At 39.5% G+C, this 22,985-nt stretch overlaps 1 protein-coding gene across 5 annotated transcripts in view; it reads left to right on the forward strand.

Annotated features, from left to right (window-relative positions):
• cv-c (RhoGTPase activating protein) overlaps positions 1-22,985 on the forward strand; it is a 698,249-nt gene that overhangs the window by 222,803 nt on the left and 452,461 nt on the right. The window contains exon 1 of one of the 5 annotated variants that reach the window (XM_083119446.1): positions 13,825-13,955. The exons of the other annotated variants lie outside the window; for them this stretch is intronic. The gene's annotated coding sequence lies outside the window, so the exon portion shown is untranslated. Of the gene's footprint in view, positions 1-13,824; positions 13,956-22,985 lie in introns of those variants that run through there. 5 annotated transcript variants of the gene reach the window in all.

The raw sequence follows: 22,985 nt of genomic DNA on the forward strand, positions 1-22,985 counted from the left end.
ACTAATTTAAGTACTTACTGCCTGTTGCATTACGCAGTAATATAAAGGATACAATTGTTTATTATATTATTACAGTGGTTAATGGCACCTGGTTTTATGCTAAGGGACTATATTCTGCGATTTTCATAACTCTTGGATTAGTCGGGAAGATACTTGTTATATACCTTGTGCATATTATATGCGCGAAGTGAATTGGGCCCGGATTTTGATGACATAAAAATCTTTGAAAAATGACCCAAAAATTCGTACAAAACTCAATCTGCTTATTGAAAATATATATATTCCAAGACAAACAATTTAACAATTGCTTCTTCACATTGGTGTGTTGTACGGACTGTGAATAAGAAACTCGACAATGTTGCATTTCGCGATTTTCAGACAGGCTTTGTTGCGCTGGTAGTTAAACACAGAGTAAGTACCGCAAGATAACAATCAGACAAAACAGAAATTGTTGAACATATTATGTTTCAGCATGCAATGACACAAACGTTTTTTAAAAACTGACCTAAAAATGACGCAAAATTTTAAAAAATGACCGAAAAAATAAAAAGAAAATGGTAAAAATGACCAAAATATGACCCCCCCAAAATTACTTCAACCTGAGGAGGGTGTTCAGGATTTCTGTACTAGTTAGCAATGTCTACGTTGCACCAATTAAAAGATGAAATGTCAACAAAATCCGGGCCCTGGAATGACATTTTTGGTTGTTTCTCTTGGAGTTCACTTCATGACCAGACAGATTAATTGGAACTAGACCTGTAGTTAAAATTGATTCCGAATCAGTGTGTACCGTGCCTCTACCAGGAATCGAACCCGTGACCTCTTGATTACAAGGCGAGAGTGTTAACACTACACCAGTGTGGTACAATGGACTATCTTTAATTCGAACTTTGACTTTGAATTTGAATTCCTAGATAATTCGAACAGAAGTTTATTCCCCTTGAAAGCATCTTTAACTATACATGTTCCTGTTAATTCGAACGTTTTTCGTGTCCCCTTGAAGTTCGAATTAAAAGGGAGTCCACTGTATTTGGGAAAATCACATTGGGAAGATTTAAGGAATTCTTCTTAAAACATCATCCTCATTTCCCCTTCAAATACAATCCTGCACTACGCCATCGGGGAGGCCTTCGTCCGGACAACCAAACCCTGGACGGGAGTCTAATCTCGAATAACTGGAGTCATTCCCGTCAGACTATCCTTCAATAATGCCGGCCTCCGTGGCGGAGTGGTTAGCACATCACTCTACGGCGCCAGGGGTCGTGGGTTGGAATCTCTGCCTGGGCATGTGTGTCCTTTGTGACTGTCCTTCGTCAATTTCATCACTCATCCTCATCTTCGCGATTAGCCAATAGTCGCTGAAATGCGAAGTAAAATGAACGAAATCAGTCAATCCATCAATATAAAGGTAAAGTTCCCCATGCATGTAGCACTGTGCTATGAAGACACATTTAGGATTTAGGGGATGTGGGGGTAGGGTCCCACACATTCTCGATCTCTGCCATTTTGAAGGTGATGTTCCGGCCGCCTTTACCTTTCTCCCGGGTACCTTTGATTTGAAGCTGGATGAGCCCCAGAGCCGCTTTATACGAGGACAAGGCCGGAAATTTCTGACGTTAGATCACCCATCCTGGGAATCGAACTTGGGTTTCCCGCGTTACAGTCAGACGGCTACCGACTACACCACCCCGTTTCTAAATCAATAAATATATTTGAATAATAAAAATACATTTTGTAGCCTCGGAGACAGAGCGCCACCGATAGGCTCTGGCGTGGGCGATGGTGTCCTTCATCAGATCAACATTCATTCTCAGAGTCGCGATTACCGAAGAGGCAGAAAAGCGACGTCAAATGAGGAAAACGATAACATCCACGTTTCGGCACATTCACAACAGTTTTTAGATCACGCTCTGGCAACACTGGTAGAGACGACGTGACGCAGGTAAAAGGTATCACCTCGTGACAGGAACACTCGGCTCGTGTTGAATGGCCGCTTAGTATTTTATCTTGTCCTTTTCATCTCTCCCTTGTTTCTCAGTGTGGCGAGACAAAAATGGCATCTTCGTATTTCCATAGCCATAAATGAGTTGTTGACCCCGCCCCTTGAAGGTCACCCGAAATGTTCTCGCATTGAAATACGCTTAGCAGTCAGCATTGTCGTCAAGGGAGCCGAATTCCTATTTACATGACTTATCCGGCAGATCGCGTTGTCTGCGGTGTAATCAGCATTACAATGTACAGAGCATATTTACATTTCTAAAGTCCCAACGCCTTTTTTGACGTACGAACAAGCGTCTCGGTAGGAAATAAGTCAGGGCATGGATGTTGTCAAGGCACTGGTTTAATAATGTGCAGTGGCGTGTCCAAGGGCCGGTTGGTGGGCCATAAACCCCTTTGGTCCAGTATTCCTGAAGAAAAAGAACGTCAAAGGCAGAAAAAGATGTCAAAATGAGGCCTGACTACTTAAAAAAGTAATGTAACAACCCTCCTTTCGAAAATCCTGGGCACGCCACTGATAATGGGACCTGGGGATAGTATCGAGATCGCTTGTCTCGTCCTCGATCTCGTCTGGGGTTGCAGATGACTCGGTCTTGGTCAACGCATTCCACAACACACGAGGCCTGCGCCAACATAGTCTGGTAACATGCAACGTCAGTATTATTAGGACGTGGATCACAACACAATATACAAAATGAACGAACTCAAAATTCCAAAGCTAAGTTTAAATAACAAACAACTGTAATGTAACGTTTAGGGCATTACAAGGTCCGGGATCCATCTCAAAATTGATTCAACATTCATTATGCGTACAGTATGTATACATGGGCGTCCGAAAGGGGGGGGGGCCGCGGCCCCCCCTGGAAAATGAAAGTCAACCAAAAAATATGTATTTCACACATACAATTTCATTTTAGCCACAATAATATGTGTTAATTATTGCATGAACACCATAAATTCAAATTTAAGCAATGTTTTTTAGGGAACAACACTATTTTTGGGGAAAATTTGTCTTCGTTGCCCCCCCCTGGAAAAAAAATACCTTCCTTGCCCCTCCCTGGAAAAAATCCTACGGGCGTCCATGTATGTATAGCAGGTTGATGTGGTAATTGCGGTCTACGGTCAGTAGAGCGAGTTTCAAAAACAGGCGTGAAACTCCCTAACGCCTGACTCTTACCAAAATTCGTTAACTCACCCCTTTCGCTGTCTCCAATAATATTCTGAATAAACTGTTTTTAAACAAGAACATTTCGTCGACCATTTCGATACACTCTGCCAGCAAACTTAGACCTTCCAGCGTGACCAACACATCGTCGGAATGTGGTGTCGAACACGGCAAAGTAAAAGCTGGGCGGAATGTAATTATGGGGTAACCACTGTCTTGTATCAGAAACATTCGTGCTTCGATTCCCGGTTCCGTCCCCACTTAAAACTGTAGACGATCAAGGATCAGCACTTGAAGTGGAGATTTAAGGGAGAGGGGGGAAGTTTGATCGGGCTGGGGATGCGCCTATACTTAACATGATGTAAATGAGACAGTTGGAGGATGCTTTCGTACGTTTTCCTAGTTGGGAAAATTCCACATATCTCCTCGCTTCGAGCACTCTCAAGGATATATTTTCCTGTGTGCAGAACTTGGAGGTATTCTGAGTGCAAGAATTGAAAACTGACGATGCTCTTTCCTCAGGGTGGTTTGGCGAAACGTTGGACTTTATATATGGTTTGATCCTGGTTTTCATTATTATCTTCTGTAACCTTTTTCCTTTCCTTATCTACGCAAAGTTCTCTTCTAACGTAAGTCACAGAACGTTTCCTCCGAAATTCGCACGTCATCATCCAGAGTAAAAGTCAAATTGATAAAGTGGGATTTCCCCTTATCTGCTATAATCAAATACTCTGGATTAAAATTATTGACATTACCGACTTAGGCGGGCTACCGATAAATAACTTATCTTAATAGATTCTTAGCATTTAGCTGGAATCTGTCCACAGATGACAACGGGACTTTCATCAGCTGCCGAATCTTTGGGATTCTATCGATGATGGAATATTCCAGTAAATAGCTTATTCCAAATCAGAGCATATGGGGGAGACGGAAAGGAAAACTCTTAGATTTTTGCCGGTCATTCTTGGGCTGGCGCATGCATATTTGGAGGACGTAAACTTTCAAATGCTCTTCTGAAATCAAACTAGGAACTGGCTGATATGTTTCTGCGATCAGGATTTCTGCTGCTGAGATAGTCTGCTTCTCGTTGATGTACTCTGGTTGAAAAAAAAGGATGAATTAGCAATAGAAACCACCATTTCAAAGTATCCAGAATTCGTTCTAAAATTATTTACATTGCCGTCCATGGAGTCCACTAAAAGTTCACGCACAAACATTCATATCTGAAAAATTTTGTTTCTTTGTTTTAGCTATCTATTGACTGCAAAGTCCATTAAGCTAAAGTTACTCTCTTCTGTATTGGCCACAGCAACTTCCAGTATAGGATTTGTGCACCGCATGAACGTAACCTAGCTTCAGTGGCGTGCCCAACGGGGGGTTGGTAGGGGTCATAACCTCCTTCCTTTGGTCCAGTATTCCTAAAAAAGAAAAGGTCGTCAAAGAAGATGGCAATATGGGGGCTGACTACCAAAAAAATTGTGTGAAAAACCCCTCCCTTTTCCAAAATCCTGGCACGCCACTGTCTAGCTTGTCCTCATTCATGAAATGAGGCCAGACTGTCCCGTCCTCGTTTCGTGTTGCGTGCCTGACTCTTTTACACCTTGGTCTCGTTCGTCTCGGATCTAGAAGTAGTATTTACCAAAAAAAATATTTAAAAAACAAGAAGTACTTATTAAAATAAACAAACAAAAAGTAACGTTATGCACATTAAATGGGGGTGTAAGGGTGACGTTCTGAGAAGGCGCCTAAAAGTCAACCCCACTTCCCCGTAGTACATCCCAATAACTGCTTCTTTTTTCAATTAAACAATACTCATTCTTGGACCTTTAACAAGCCTGCTTCGATCTCCCTGACCCAGCGCAACCTACAAGCACTTGGCGAAAGGTTCGTGCATAGCAAAGCAACTTGCTGGAACAGTGAAAGGTGTGCATGGTCGAAGCTTGTACGCAGGTGATTGCTGTGCTTGTCATATCACCTTTTCATGCCATGACGCCGTTCTACGTGTGCGGACAGGCAAAATGTCCGCCGGAAGGCGTTTCGGCAAGAGAATGGACGTTATCTCACGCTGCGGGTCAAGATGTCCTCTTCACCCTGTGAACTTGAGCCTAGCTTCACGGTTTGCAACGACATGTTTATCTTGCACGATGGGCTGGAGGTTTCTTTAACGGGAAACATGAAGCGTTGATTTACGTGACCTTTCTAGCACCAGAAAACAAGGAAAATCTGTTGGGAGCCGCTAGCTTATCATTGCTTTGTGGTAGCAGTTTACTCAACCTAACCTTGTGATAGTTGGGCTTTGCTTAACTGTGTGCAAGAGATTTAAGAGCTTTCAGAACAATTTGATTTTGTCCCTGTAGGTTAGGTTTGGTGTTTTGAAGTAGCAGTTACTTTTTCCTGTAAGTAGCTATTTTTAAAAGTAAGTAGCTCTAACTGTTGAATTGAATTTTAAATTGATGTTTCAAGTCCACTTTATGCACAGATAGGCTAATCGGGACTGGATCAAAATTTTAAAGTGGTATCCGAAACACTGTGCAACGTGCTTCCAACAGGTATCGAACCTGGGACCCCTTGATTACAAGGCGACGATGTTACCACTACGCTAACGGGGAGACCTAGCTCTAACTGTAACGGGTTTACATTTTTTACGATAGAAGTAACGTTAAGTTATTTTCACAATTACTTTAAAACACTTTAATTCTAAATCAATGATCATTAATTGTAATAATATGAAGCCTTATATTCTGTATTATGTACCAGAAAGATAAGAGACATATTGATCTCCATATATCATTTAGTGTGTGTATTTGTTTCCAAGACAATTACTTACTTACTTTTCGAGTTACTTTTTTAAAATAAGTAACTGTAACTCTTTTTTATTTATTTATTTACTCAGAGTTTCAGATACAGTCTTATTTGGACATTTTACACTGAAACAACATAAAGTAGAAACAAAAAATAACAAAAGATAGAAACCATGATGGTACCAACCCAGGAACACGTTTTTACTGGATCCAAAAAACTGGGACACGTATAAAACGTTTACGTGTGTATTTTACTCCTTGTTTACAAACTGTTATTTTCTTAACAGTCATTTAACAGAAGTACAGTTACTATTAACATTTTATGTTGACGTTTGCCACCTTGATCTCAGCACCGGAGAGGATCAGGTCAATTCTCCCTCTGGTTAGTTTTTTTTTTTTAGCCTCTAAGGGGAATACTATATATACAAGTCTGTGAATGAATGAGTGAAGTTGAAATGCTGAGTGGCTCAGCACTAAGACAATTTGCACAGCAGGGTGGATAAAAATAAGGATTTTTATTTTAAAAAAACATTTTTGATGATTTATTTAATTTAAATCGATTTTTTGCTTTTTTTAAAACACACTTAAAATTGCTTGCATGGTTTTTGGCACCATATATACATATATATTTTTTATAGAAAGACTTTCTATAGTAAATGGCCCTGTAAAACAGTTTGATTAAAGCAAATAAAAAATGTAAATATACATTTTTCTATTTCTGGTACTGTATATATGAACCTACTGTGGAAATGTTTGTTTAGTGTGTTAATGAAACTATGTTAATTTCAGTAACTTTTCTTCCAGTTAAAATAAAACATTCTGTACTCTATAATTTCTAACTTAAAAAAATATTTTTAAAGTCTTTGTATACGAATTTTGGCAATTTTTTAAATGATAGTTTGCTAAATATGAGTCATGTTTATTTACAGTTTAATGATAATGACACTATTTACGATTTAACATGATTAGTATTTTGTATATTATTCTACACAAAATGTTTACTATTTTTGCCTTTAAAAGTTATTGAATTTTAAATTAAGATAAATTTAAGTGTGTGTGTACATTTTACATATTACGCTTCCTTTCGTATGAGCTTCACTCTATCAGTATATATATATTTTCTTTCCTTTCTTTTCCTATTTCTTCGAACCTAATAAACACCATTAAATGATTACGAGATTAATGTACTTTCATCAAAAGTCATTCTGATATCTACAAAATCCTTATGTACATTATTCTATAATTTTTTATCAATCTGATTTAAATTAGTCCACCTAGCTGGACCCTTTCTACTGGAAATTTTGTAATGACCACACTGGTTTCAGCGAATCATTATTCAACCTTTTCTTCGCGATTAACAAAATCGTTTGTTTCTTTTCATAGAGAGCGCAGCATAGAAAGTGAATTCCTAAAAAGTGCAGATGGGTTATTCTAGGTGGAAGTTCAAGTTCTCACAGACATAATCTTGTTAGACTGTGATTGTAACATGCAGTTCCCAGGTTGCCTGTTCGCATAGCTTTTTTCCCTGCACAATGCCATGTTAGCTGGTTTTGGAATGGCTGTCAAACACGGCCTATAATATCTCTTCCGGTTGTTAACCAGAATTCTTCATCAAGCATGAGAACATGTTGAAAGAGACAGCCTTGAGGGAGCAACGAAGGATAACGTATTTCCAAGACGGTGAAAATTTAGCGAAGAGCGCTGTGAATAGACTACATGTACGGTGTCGCCATCTGCCGCGAAATGACTGAACTTCTTGCGGTTTCCGAATCTTGTTGGCTACTTTCACGGTTTCTTCTGTCCTTCTAGTGTGATTATCAGCACCTGTCTTGATGGATAGTGGGATTAATCCTTTAAGAAGGTAATTTGGAAAACACAATTCTTTGTAATGTAAATAGGTAGTAGGCGTTTGATCGGTAGTGCTGTGGGAATCAGCTATTGGAAAACTCATCATTTGTTTTTGTGAGAAAATTACATATAGCTTCGTGACAAAGAGACAACATTATGAAATGGGGTATTTTTTGCAAGAGAAAATACGTCAAATTTACACACACACAAACACTGTTATATACGTGAATAGACCATATATGTAATAAATTCTAAGCAAACAATTGATCCATCTCGTCTTCGTCCTATTTTCATATTTCTCTCTCTCTCTCTCTCCCTCCTCCCCAGAGGCGTATCCAGGATTTTTCTTAGGAGGAAATAATAAATAAATAAATAAATTTACAGACAAATAGTAGTGAAAACACAACTTACAATCTCCATGTGGCTATGCATAGATATTGTGTCTACTGTCTCAATAAAATACTTATTTTCCAGTTTTAATTTGCAAATATCAATGCATTGATAATAATTTTAACCCATTCTTGGTTACGCGAATGCCGCCCCCCTCTCTGTTTCTCTCCTCTCTTTAGCTATTGTGTCTACTGTCTCAATAAAATACTTATTTTCCAGTTTTAATATTTAGTTGTTCAGAATTGAGTCCCACTTTAAACTGTAGGTTCAGTCCTGATTAGCCTTACTGTGCATAAAGTGAACTTAAAACAACAAATCAATCCAATCCAATCCAATTCTTAGACACATGTATCACATTAGTTGGTTTTGTCGTGTTTCTTCCTTTCCAAACTGAAATTTCAGCGTAAGTAATGAAAGCATGATTTAAAGGATCACCATTGCATCACAAAGTCTTTTGCAAATATCAATGCATTGATAATAATTTTAACCCATTCTTGGTTACGCGAATGCCGCCCCCCTCTCTGTTTCTTTCCTCCCTTTTGTCTCTTTTTACTCTTTCCGTCTCCCCTCTCTTTGTCCTTCTTTATCTCTCTTTCTCTTTTCTTCCTTCCCTGTCTCTTCTTACTCTCTCTCTCTCTCTCTCTTCCGTCTCTCCCTCTCCTCCTTTTTCTTTAAGTCTTCTTCTTTCTCTGTCTATTTTTACTCCCTCTGTCTTCAGTCTCTCCATCTCTTTCTTTCTCTTTTTCACTCTTTTTGTCTTTCACTCTTTTTGTCTTTCACTCTTTTTGTCTTTCACTCTTTTTGTCTTTCACTCTCTTTGTCTTTCACTCTCTTTGTCTTTCACTCTTTATTTCTTTCACTCTTTATTTCTTTCACTCTTTATTTCTTTCACTCTTTTTGTCTTTACCTCTTCTTTCACTCTTTCTTCCAGGGTGTCTTAACAGTCGAGAATGTCAAGAAATTATGCTTGTGGTCAAGAATTTTTGTACTGGGATTTAATAAAATTGAATATTTGGAAATCTAAAATTGTATTGAGTTGTGGTTAAGTTTTTTTCACTCTGTTTCCTAAGAATTACATTATATTATGAGTGAAGTTTTGTAAAAACATTAAAGAAAGTAATGTGGCCATTCCCCATTTAGGATGAAGTTTGAAGCATTAATTTTTACATGCATTAATAATTAAAGCAAGTGTAAACTTAACCGACCTTCTAGTAGGGATTTTTCATTGAATAAAAATATCTATTTTCATAATTTCTAACTACGTAAAGTAGGGGGCGATTAAATAAATGAGAAAACGGACAAAAAAATCAAGAATTTTTGGGTTTGTTATTTTGTTATCACCTGTCCCTCCCTCCCTCTCTTTGTCTCTCTTTCTATGTGTGCGTGTCCCGGACTCATGTTTCGTTTTTCTTTTGTTCTGTTTCTGCATTTCTCTTTTGTCTTTTTTATGTGCATAGAAACATACTATGGTCATCTAGCATAGGTAATTATGAATTATACCGTCACCATTGTAACTCGCACTAATATTGCGTGCATTATAATCATTTTCCCCTTTCCCTTCCATCCATCACAAAACAAAAAAAAAATGAAAAAAGGTTTGTATGAAGCTTCCCCGACAGGAAATGAAGCCTATGCCTGGCGAATTAGCGAACGCTAATATAATTTTTGTTTTGCTCTGGGGGAACAGGGAGAGAACTGCATCTGCTGTTATTTTTTTTTTTTTTTTTATGTATTTCAGCTTTTAAAGAACGGCAGATGTTACAACGACAGTTCTCCGCGAATCTTCCTCTTATAGCAGTTCGTCATTTTCATTACATCACCAACTGACGTCATCAATCTCATGACTTGCGGCTGTAACGGAAGTTAAGCTCACTCAAGACATCTGACTTATGTGCCTTGCCTTACTTTTAGCCAAACTTCAAAGGAAAATCTAAAAATGTAGGCCTCAAGTTACTATGCGTGAGCACAGTTTAGATTTTTCCAAGATATTTTAAAGGGATTAAACCTTTTCAATATATTCTTCAAATATAATCTTCCTCTCAAAGATTTCACCAAAATTAATATGTAAAATCGTTTATTATTATTCAACCAACAAAGGTTATTTCTCACCCATTGTATGTCACTTGGGAACCCACCTTGAGAAAGAAATTCAACCTTCCGTACAGAAGAGTGACAAAAACTGCACACGTCGCTTGTCGCTTGCGTATCTCGGGTACTCGACAGTTTTCTCATCGTTGTAGCGTTGTAGATTGAATGGGTCTGTATCGCTTGTCTTGTCTCGTGCCGCTTCGGTCTGAAAGCTCAATAAATATCAACAGCAGGAGACGCGTGACGACTTCTACAGAGTGGCCACAAAGTGGGTGCCCTCGATTTACTTTCGACCCTGCGATGGTTATGGTTGAATGCTTGATATAGAATCGTGCCTGATAGTTTAAGCACAGAAGTTTTTCTGTGGTTTAGGAGTCCACAGCCGAATTCTGTGCCATGTTTTGCGGAGATTAATCCGGGTTCTCGTGCGTGAAGGTATCTTCCACAGCTGCTCGTAGCTTTTGCGTTGTGCGATACCGGTTATTTTGAGTTTTCATTTTAAGTCCACTTTATGCAGAGGAATGCCAGTTGGGACTGAACCTTCAGTTCAGAGTGGGATCCGAACTACTTGTGCCTCCACCGGGATTTCTTTGAGGTCCTTGAAACCCTCTTCCAATCCACACCCCAGGAGAGGTCTTATTCAGATAGGGTAAAAGAAGGGATGTTCGCCATGCTGGGAATTTCGCCGTACTTGTGGTTTTTGTAATCGTAGATGGAAACTATAGGTTGGGAACACTCACTGATGCCTGTAAAACATCAAGTAACATGTGCCTTGTTTCCACTGAAAACTACAGTGTGGTGAGCGAACTAGCAAGCAAGCAGTACAGTTTGGAATGCGCGGTTGCGTCTACTCAGAACACAAAGAAAGGTGCCGAAATTCAATACTACGTTCGAAATTATCATTTCGTGGCAGATAAGAATTATTTTTCTTCCTTTTAATTATTGATATCGTAACCTCAAACCTTAAGAATGTCGTGAAAAGATTTGCTTTGGAAAGCGTGCATGTACAAGTAAATATAAGTTGTTTTCTTTCGACTATGCATTTGCTGGTAAATTCGCCAGAGTAGCAGAAAATGTGCGGAATTTCCCTTCTTACAGGCGATCTTTCACACACAACTTGTTCACAATGTATATGAACATTTAGGCCTATGTTTCTTTTAAACATGTTTGCGTTGTATCTTTTTATCAGTTTTGTATTGTCATTTGTAGGTCTTTTACACTTTGTTGTCTGAGTTATTGGCAACAACTTGGTATTTCAAACACTTAAACTGACAATAAAATGATAAATAAGTTAAATGGCGAATTTCCCAGCATGTGGCGGGAATTTCACCACTTTTTCTCATTTTAGTATTTTTGTTATATTCCTCATAATCCACAATGACTACTTTTTGTAGGCCTGAACATGGCGCAGAATTCGACTGTGCTAAGAAAATGACTGTCTCCATAGCGATGTTCTGTACTCCTAAAGAACATAGCAATTTCTCTGTGCTTAAACTATCAGATACGTGTTCATATCAAGCATTCAAACATAGCCATCGTAGGGTCCACGGGTGCCCATCCCCCCCCCCCCCAAGGCCGAGGAAGCACTCCCCAAAATCGTTTATCAAAATCCCCACCAAAAGAATTGTTCATCATAACATCCCCACACACAAATATACAGTAGTTTGAATAAACATGCAAGTAATTGATTTTTGTTTGAATGTCGATATTTTGATTTCATTTTTTTAAAAAAATAAATTTTCGTAAAACAAATCGTGCCTGAAATTATCCAGCACTAACACTGAAGTCTGCATTTGGGGGGGGGGGGAGGGAAGACACCGTTCCCAAATCCGGGTGGGGTGGGGGGGGGGCAAAGAGCCAAATTTGGTGGGGGGCGAAGACAATATATTTCCTTTTGTAGGTAAGGTTTAGCATAGTGCTGGGGCAAAAGTGGCGAAAACAGGGGGGGAAGGCAAGTGCGCCCCCCTCGCCCTCCCTAATCGTCGCCACTGCCTAACATTGTTTACCACTGCTCGAGATGCCAACAATCGAAAGGCGCATGACATTCGAAGCCTTTCATTGCAGTTGAAATTAAAATACTAAAAAAGAAAATGCACGGCTCACTTTCATGTCTGCTAACATAAAACTGCTCAGCCTCACTGCCATTGTTAGTGTACTGAATCAGCCTTATTCTTGATAGTTTTTCTGCTTGACTAACCTTGCATTAATGCGAGCAGCTTTCCCCTTTCAAACCGATTCAAAAGGCATAAGAGGTGGTGTTCCATTTCAACCAAATTGCCGCGATCACCCACAGGTAGGAAGAAATACTAATAACCATAACTAAAAATCAATAGTAAGTCAATCAAAAGAAACGATTCCCCCATTTTTGTGTGAAGATATATAGAATTGGTAGGTATACTATAAAATTTTGTCTCACCAAAAAATTCCATGACGCAGGCGCGTCATAAATCCCCCCTTGGGCACCACTGGTAGGGTCGAAAATAAAGCGAGTACGCTGAAGGGCGTCCGCAGGATTTTTTATCAGGGGGGGGAGTCATATTTTTTATTGTTATTTTTATTTATTATTACTACTACTATTATTGCTATTGTTATTATTATTAGCTACTACTACTTTACAAATCATAAAATTCAAATTGGATTGAAAATACTGTTTTCTGGGAAAGCAAAAGAAACACTTATGGACATAATAGGAACACTGTATTTGAAAGTTTACAATATATAAATCATACAATTAGCAATCTAACCTAACCTAAACAACTATAAACGCTAGAGTAATACAAACAAACGAAAAAGGCGTTAAATTGAATGCAAAAGCGGGGGGCGGGGATTGCGCGGTACGGTAAATGACTCATGTTTGTGAGGGGAATATAATTTAACGTAGACAAATGAGGCAGTCCGTATAATACTAAAGTACCCCTCTGGTTCAGCTTTTGCATACCGAAGGGTACTGAAAATAATAACAATAATGATAATAATAATAATAGTTGCTGTAACTTACGGCCTGTAAGTTACAGAAAACAATATTTTTTTTGTTATAAAATAGCGCTACAATTCCACCATTCCAATTACATTAACTCTTTCCAGAAATCTCGGTGGGGGGGGGAGGGGCTCCCTTGAGTATATCCGCTTTGCGACCACTCTTGTGTATGCATCTTTGAGAGTCCGTCAAGGTTTGTGTGTATAAAATGTGGATTTATCCAGTAATAAAAATGGCAATTACCAATCCATGGTGCGCGTTTGTTCATATTAGGGAAGGTCAGTTTGGAATTGCGAAGGCGTTTGAAATCATTCCAGGCGGCTTTGTTTTGATCTGCCCTGTCGCTCTCCTGCGACAAGCTCACAGGGCGGAAATGTCCTCTGTGGGTGGAGGAGGAGAGGACTGAATGTCCAATGCAAAGTAGACCGCGCCGCGAGTACACCAAAAACAAGTGACGAGCAACGTACAACAGCTGGTAAAGAGGCGGGTCTTGTTTTTTCCTTTTTTTCCTGACTCATTCCTCTTGAAAGAGGAGCAAGTCGAGAGTGTAATTTCGAACTGGTTTTGCTGCAAACTCTGTGTCGTGTTCAATTGGCCGTCTCAAGGGTCTTGAAGTGCCGTGGCTTGCGGAAGGACCTGGCCTGTGTTTCTTCGATGAAGTTCTCGGAAATGGATTTGTCTGGATCAGGTTTGTTGCGATCTTCACTGGGTTGTCTCTCCATTTGGGTGGTCAAATAAGTAGGATTACAAAACAAAAAAGTTGCAGAAGTATAGTGATATAAAGTTATGTACGAGTGTTGGATTTATAAAGGCCACCAGAAAGAATATTTTAAGTTCTCTCCATGCAAAAATCGGGAATTATGTATTTGTATTTATTTATTTATAAAAAGGATTTTAAATACAGCATAAGGCGGCCCCCGTGACGGAGTGGTTAGCATATCGACATGCCAGGGGTTGCGGGTTCGAATTCTGGCCTGGGCATGGATGTTTGTGAGTGTCCATTCATCAATTTCATCATACCATCATTCATCTCCATCTTCGCTAATTAGCCAAAAAGAGGCACAAGAAGCGAAGTAAAATAAAGCAAATAAATCAATCAAATACAGCATAAGCCATTTTACATTGGAATCGACTAAGAAAACAAGGAAGAGGAGAGGAGAACACAAATCACATGCGGTTAAGTGACTTACAATTGTTTACAGGACAGCCATAAAACCTGCCTTGAATGTGTCATTCCCAGGCAAAAACTCGACGACGAATTTCAAAGATCAGTCAAACTGGGATCGCCCATGGAGATGCAGAGTATATCAGATATATTGAAATGAAATAGAATGCTTAAAATATAATTCTCAAGAAGTAAATATATTTTATAATCTACAAATTTTACTCATCGTAGTGGTTATTTTTTCGCAAACTTTAATTCGTCACCTAGGTGGCTCTCACGATCTTCCTACTAAAGGTTCCAGGTTCGAATCCTCGCCTGGACCTGGACGTTTAGTTACGAGTGTCATCAATTTCGTTTAATCTAATCAGTATTTATCCGTATAAGCACAACTAACCAAATGTGGAATATGTTGTTGTCGAGTTGGTGTTTGAAGTCCACTTTATGCACAGTAAGGCTAATCGGGACTGGACCTACAGTTTAAAGTGGGATCCGAATCACTATAAGCTTCCACCGGGTATCGAACGGCCCCTTGATAACAAGGCGACGACGCTACCACTGCGCCATCGGGAACCCCCCAAATGTGGAATAATACCAACGTAATACCAGTTTCTTTGTTTGTCCGGAGCTTTAGATTACAGGCTGGTCCTGCGTAATTTTAAGAATTTATTAGATGTTCTACCAGTTCCAATTTTTGGGGGCGTGACTACTAGCTGCTCTCATATTTTATTACGTTTACATTGTCCAACTGCTCATATTTGTATTTTATTCGATACGACAGTTAATAAAAAATAGCGATAATGGGAGTCTCTTACATTATCAATTTTTTAAAAATGCCTCAGCCTCGCTTTTGCTAACTACGAGGGCGGGCTGAAAAGTAATGCCTGCTATTTTTTTGTAACTGTGTAAAGACATTTTGGATTTTGAGCAACCATGCATTGTGCTCTTCAGACTTTCCCGCTTCTCCATTCCAAGTTTCAAATTTCTATCACCAGGGATTACTGAACTAGAGCGAGGAAAATGGCAGCATGTAACCGTACTATGTCGGTGCACCTGAAACTGCGTGTGGTTTCTAACTGCAGAAAATGTGTCCCCCAATTGACATTCATCAGAGAATGAAGGCATTTTATGGCAATGAATGTGTAACGTCAATACTGTATGATGTTGGGCTGTTCATGCTCACAATGAAAACCCCTGCTGAGAAACTCTCAAGAAGTTCTTTGTCACACACGTTGCGACAAAGAAAAAACACACACGCACCCCCCCCCCACACACACACACATGCCAATGGAAGAATACATAAAAATGCAAAAGAAAATTGACAACATTACATTTTATTATAAGTTTGGAGAAACAGGTTTTCGATTTCACAACTCCCCCTTTCTTGGTAGACTGAAGTCTCATCTGGACACGCCAGATGTGCAGGAACTGTTTATAATTGAAGTTAAAGGTCACTCACTGCCTCTCCCTCCCAATATTGCATGCCTTAATTCATCTATGAGACTACATCCTGTATTTCTATAAAGGTATTGTTAGGAGTTGCAGTTCGTATAACTCTCAAGAAGTTCTTTGTCACACACGTTGCGAGTTCCTCGGCAGAGGTTTTCATTGTGAGCATGAACAGCCCAACATCATACAGTATTGACGTTACACATTCATTGCCATAAAATGCCTTCATTCTCTGATGAATGTCAATTGGGGGACACATTTTCTGCAGTTAGAAACCACACGCAGTTTCAGGTGCACTGACATAGTATGGTTACATGCTGCCATTTTCCTCGCTCTAGTTCAGCAACCCCTGGTGATAGAAGTTTGAAGCTTGGAGTGGAGAAGGGGGAAAGTCTGAAGAGTACAATGCATGGTTGCTCAAAATCTAAAATGTCTTTACACAGTCACAAAAAAATACGAGACATTACTTTTCAGCGTGTCCTCGTAAATCTATTTTCTGAGCACATTTTATTTAAAGCAGCTCTTTGGAACGAAAATGCTTTAAGCACACACGCACCCCCCCCCCCCACACACACACACATGCCAATGGAAGAATACATAAAAATGCAAAAGAAAATTGACAACATTACATTTTATTATAAGTTTGGAGAAACAGGTTTTCGATTTCACAACTCCCCCTTTCTTGGTAGACTGAAGTCTCATCTGGACACGCCAGATGTGCAGGAACTGTTTATAATTGAAGTTAAAGGTCACTGCCTCTCCCTCCCAATATTGCATGCCTTAATTCATCTATGAGACTACATCCTGTATTTCTATAAAGGTATTGTTAGGAGTTGCAGTTCGTATAACAGAAAAAGGAACGATAAATCGTGCAGCAAGCGGTGGATTTTTTTGCAGCCACGTCGCTTTCTCCAGCTGCCTCCATACGTTGACAAGATTTGCGGTCCTTTCGTAGATGCTGTGGGTCACGGAAGAAACAGGTTTCATAAACAATATGACATAGGTATCGTTACGTATCGTAGCATTGCAGTTAAGCGAAACTCTTCCCGACTCACCTTTCCTCTATCCACAAAGTTTTGGAGAGATATTCTTTTTACAAATTCGATTTTCGCTCAAATGTTAATATCGATGCTTAGAAGATCATGGTGTCGAGTAGTGTTGCCCATCAGACGAGACAGGCTTTTAAAAATTCGAGACAGGACGAGACCGACCGTACGTCCCGTCTCGTTTCGGGACGAGTCTCGGAAGTCTCAAAAAAATACAAACAAAATAATCAGTTGCAAATAATTATTTACTCGGAATAAAGAATTTTTTGTTTGAAACCCAAATCAGGGTGTATTACATCCAAAAAAGGCTATCCTACTTATTTTTAACTCTTTCGAAATCCAGCATTACTTCAATAATTTTGTTTTATTGGTACTCCAGATTCAAGTACATTACTAAAATACTGATTCGGATATCTATTTGTAATAATATTGAGATAAGAGAACTGTTCTCGATAATTTCTTTGAGTGAGAAATTAATTAAAATATTGTAAACCTTACGAAAAAAAATTCGGGTTTTGTTTGCTTTTCCATGTTAATGAAATTATTTGTTTATCCTTAAAACAGCTGGACTGTTTTTAATGCTTTCAAAGTAAAAAATACTACTGCTACAACGCGTAAGCTATAGTAAGGCAGGCATACAATAATTGTTATCGTCACAACACGATATATTCCGACATACGGAATTAGAGAAATTCCATACAGAATCGTGTCATCTAAGTAACTGACCAAAAACAAGGTATGTAACCTCGCGGTCAGGAACTAAGGATGGAGCAAGAGAACACCTGAATCCAGTGAAGAGATATAATCAATTAAAAGTAAGGGACTGATTTGTGGCATAAATTCACTGGGTGATCGATATCCTCTCATGCTTGTCGCGTCGCTTCTCTTCGAAAGATTGCATTAATTACTGTAGGTTCGTTTCCAAGCGACACTTCTCGCTTTTCGCCTGTTGCTTGCCGCATAGGTCGGATCGAAGTAAGAAGTGACCAGACCAAAGCAACAACCTATGTCGCTTAGAAACGAACCTCCGTTAATAAATGCCACATTCCGAACCGAGAAACACGACAAGCTGCATGTGTCGCTTGTCGCTTGCGTGTTGCTGGAAACAGTTCTTTTCTATAACTGTCCATATCAATATCTCACTTTCATGTAATTTCTTTCATCGGTTAAGCATTCTCTCATTTCTCTATATTTCAACATATCTTCGATTTTTTAGTAAGCTCTTGGTAGTTATATTCTGCAAGATTCCCCCTCGCAAATCCAAATTCGTCACACGTTGTCCGTAACGAAACCAGCTATCCTTACTTCCAAAGATCACTATCTTCCTGCTGAAATTTCCTCAGAATACCGTAAATCTGCCAACCATCTGCTACCCCAGGCGCTTCCTTCCATTCATCCTTGCGCAAAACGATGTGGAGGTAGTCACTGCCATTGTTTACTGTAAGTCTTCGTCCAGCCACTCTGGCCCTCAAGTATACCGATTGCCAACTCCAAAGATTTCGCACTAACAAGCTAGATTAACTCTTTGATTGGTTGATTGAATTGGTGTTTTAAGTCCACTTCATGCACAGTAAGGCTAATCAGGACTGGACCTACAGTTTAAAGTGGGATCCGAACCACTAGGTGCCTCCACCGGGTATTGAACCCGTGACTCCTTGATTAAAAAGCGACGACGGTACAGTCTAAAACTTTAGTAAGGCCTCACTGAGACCTCACCTTTTACAAACAAAACAAACAAAAACTGATATTGAATTGGAAACACTGCATCGTCAATGCCGAAACTCTATGCAAGATAAGGAAGAGCTGTACAGCTGTCAGTCGTGAACACCACACAGGAGAGCAATGTTAACCATGAGTCATCAAGGAATAAGCACAGCGTTTCTTTCTGTGGTCATTCGGCCTCAGGAGAAATATTTGTTGTCCATTTTGAGCTCTCAAGAAATCAGGATCTGAGCTGGCGATTTATTTCCTTCATGAATGAAAATAGGTTGTTCATTTTTTCGTTTCTTTTCTCTCTTTTGTCATTAGCTCTAAAACAAATATAAAAAGAAAACGAGCAAAGAAGGTAGTTTCTTTCGGCACGTGACGTGCTATTTTTACGACCATATTAAATCCCTCTTATTTACTTTCAACGATAAGGACGAATGTTTGAGTGACCAGAAAAAATGCACGAACACAATAAGCTGTTAAATATTACCAAACCTTCGAAAATAGATGCCGGTCCCAGTGGCAGAGTGGTTACACACCGCGCTACGACGCCAGGGGTCCCGCCTTCGAATCCTGGCCTGGACATGGATTTGTGAGTCTCCATTCATCAATTTCATCATGTCGTCACTCATCCCCATATTTGATTGAGTTTGTGTTTGAAGTACACTTTATGCTCAGTAGGGCTAATCGGGACTGGATCTACAGTTTGAAGTGGGATCCGGGTTCCGAACCCGGGAACCCTTGATCACAAGGCGACGATGTTACCACTGCTCCATCGGGGAGGCTTCCCTCATATTTGCAAATTAGCTAAAAGTGGCACAAGAAGCGAAGTAAAATAAAGCAAATCAATCAATCAATCAATAGAACATAGGGTCTCCGGTTTCATAGAGCAGTATGCAAAGCACTCTGTTATGAAGACCCTCAAAATTGTAATAATAAGTGGAGTGTAGGCAGATTAACAATTCACGTCAACCTACAATAATTTCACCTGTATTGTGTGACATATGGTTCTGCCCTAATATAATTGAACGTGCTCTTGCGATAATAGTTACACATTTCCGTCTTGCAACACACAACCTCGGCTCGGCACGATATATGCATTTCCTTGTCCCTTTTCTGATTTTTTTTCTATTTAGGATATATTACGTTGTCTTTTTCCCTCTTGGTTAATGAATGATCAATTGATAACATGAATGTGATGGGGCAAACATGCCTTAATCATGGTTCGAACTTAAAACCTCTGTCTTCAAAGCACGTTACAATCTGCCACGTATGGCTTTTCATCTCCAGTCACCATTAATTTCAAGGGGTAGAAAGCGACGTTACTCAAACAAATTGTATAAATAATTTTCATGACCATAAACATTTGTTGCACTTGTTGAGAGAAATCCATACCCTCGTAATGTTATAAGTAAACGTCGACCTATTTGATGTCCCAGGAACCCTCCCTTCCTAGCACGAAAATCACACTGTGACCACAGGATTTACGACTGAATGCTTTCTAAAGTAATAGAAATGTGCATCCCCATTTCCATTAATCGTTCACTCTTCGTATATTTTGAGGTCAGCTAATTCGAACATACGACCCTAAGACAGCTACACACTGCGAAAAAAAACTGCAGTGTCAACAAAGTAATTACTTTATATTTATATATATATATATATATATATATATATATAATTTTTGGTAATGGAATATTTTTCCCTTCAGCTTCTTATTTATGTTTGATTTGGTTTATTTTACTTCGCTTTTCTGCCACTTCTGGCTAAACGCGACGATGAGGATGAGCGATGAAATGATGAAGGGACACTCACAATGAACACCGAATGAACACAATGCCAAGACGGTGTTTGAGCAAGCTGTGTTAACCACTCTACCGCGGAGGCCGGAATCCTGTTTAGTTAGGAGAAATCGTTCCTTGACAGTGAACTACATAAGAACAGTTAATATGTGTCATGTCAGAGTTATAATATTTTAAATTTTTATGCAAATCAATTGGGATTTACTCTTAACCATTTTTTTGCCTACATAAAAAACTTCCACACAGTTAAGATCGTTTACACTAAGGACAACAGCGTTAAAGTCTATGCTTTAAGGAATAATTAAGCACACTATGATGACGGAAAATAATAATTCACATGACTATAGTGATGCATTACATCGGTGAAACATTAATTTTCGATCAGGAAGAAATATTGAAAAACGCAGGGACAGAATGACCAATTGATTTATTTATTTTACTTCGCTTTTCTTCCATTTTTGAGTAATCACATAGATAAGGATGAAAGGTGTGTTAAGATGAAATTTGTGAAAGGCAATCACAAACGTAGGGCACAGCGCAAACTCCTCCTTGTGTCTAGACGCCAGATCCATGTTAGTCTGCAAAATACACTCCATGGTCACAATGACGTAAGCATTCGAAGGAATAAATTTGTATATCATTCTCCCCCCCCCCCTCCTCCCAAGAAACGTGAGCTAAACTAGTGCGCATTCTGTGATTTGTTCATTACTTCTCAGGAACCACTCGCGCCCTTCAACTAGTTTATCCTGAAAAGAACTGCTGGTTAGGATGTCAACAGATACTTCAGGGACAATATCCAAAGAATACTGTCACATACGCAGAATGTAAAACATTTCTATTTTCTCATTTCTACTACAACCCTGGCGAAAAAAGGCGTCTGGAGCGTGGTGCTGATCGTATCACCTCCAAAATGGGCGAGCTCGAGAATATGCGGTGCCCTACTACCACATCCCCTAAATGTGCCTTCATGGCACGTTGCTATACGCACGAGGAACTTTACCTAACCTTTACTACTACTAACTACTCATGCCAGGAATTTTGGTATTTTTTATACTTTTTTATTTGCCCATTGCTAACCTGGATTATTCCCAGCCATAACAGCAATTAGTCGATGCAATAAAAATACGCCAAACTTAAAAAGAAACGGGTGTCGGCGCGCCCGCGACACACACACACACACACATACACAGAGAGCGGGGGGGGGGGGGGGTAGGAACATAAAATTCTTCCACAAACTGCCCAGATCATGCCTGACACGACTCCAACAGAAATCTTTCCGGAAACAAGTTTACGTGCGCATAGGGTAGTGATGGCCTTGTCTGCAACTGCCTTCCCCCACTTTCTTATCCAATACGGAGCCATGAAGTGTTTCCAACTACCTTCCAATCTAACTAAGAGGAGGGAGATCTTTTTTTAAAGTTCGCCAGTGTACCACCATGCCATCGGGGAGGACCTAGTAATAGACAAATAGTTAAGGCCAAATCACAGGGCGCTGAACTGGCTACCTGCCCGGATGTGATGGCTGCCTCGCTGGCTGCTTGACTGGTTTCGAGGAATAGGACATGTTCTAATTGCTACTGGCTTTCCTTGACTGGATTCTGTGGAAAAGCCAATCAGAGCAAAGTTTGGCCATGTGAAGATAATCTGTGAGTTTGCAAAGGTTTTTTTTTTTTTGATCCGTTGTTTTCGATTGCTGACTGTTTTTGTCAGTTCAAAGTTTCTCGATAAAAAAAAAAGTAAAGAGATGACGTGCAGTGCATTCGTGTTCATGTCATTAATATTTTGGTATTTATGCAAAGCGATGAGACGTGTACGTGGCTTTTTTTTTTCTGAATGAATCCTGCGAATCTCATGTTCATCAAAGAGCTTGTTCGGTACGCATTGATTACCATACTTTTTTCTAGCCAATTTCTAGTCCATACTTTTATTTTTTAATTTTTAATAAAAGCACAAAGCAGTAATTCTCCTACAACATTCTTCAAATTGCTCGTCCATCTTTACAGATTGTCTGCTCTGCGCAATGTCTCATGGGAACAAAAGTCTATCGACAAGTACGGTAACAAAACAACTAACAAGTATCATGTGAGGCGAAAACAAGCAAATGGATAGCCAGTCCAGCGCCAACTATGGCATTCCTACTGGAAATCCAGTTCCGTGTGATTCGGAGTTTAGATACTGTGCGTTGACGTGAACAACATATTTTGCCTGAAGTCAAAGGAGTAAGAAGAATCATGAGACAGGCAACAAGCGGCATCTGCGGGTTGGAAATGAACACTCAGTAATAAATGCAACCTTCCATAGCGAGGCGACACGACGAGCGGCACGTGTCGATTGTCGCTTGCGAGTTGGTCAGACTTGGCCGTGAATACTTGCCTAGACCGAACAACCCTACCGTGCGAATTGTCTCCTGTCACGTGTTTCTTCGGTGTGAAAGCTCCCTTAGTGTACGATGGATAAAGAGTGGATGGACGTCAGAAATACTACAGGGCAGATTCTATAAACTATCTATCTATTGGTAATCAACAAACATTATTTTACACTAAATATTAATG

This window comes from Lepisma saccharinum, chromosome 3 (assembly GCF_977018435.1).
Source record: "Lepisma saccharinum chromosome 3, izLepSacc3.1, whole genome shotgun sequence".
In the NCBI taxonomy this organism is placed as follows: Eukaryota; Metazoa; Arthropoda; class Insecta; order Zygentoma; family Lepismatidae; genus Lepisma; species Lepisma saccharinum.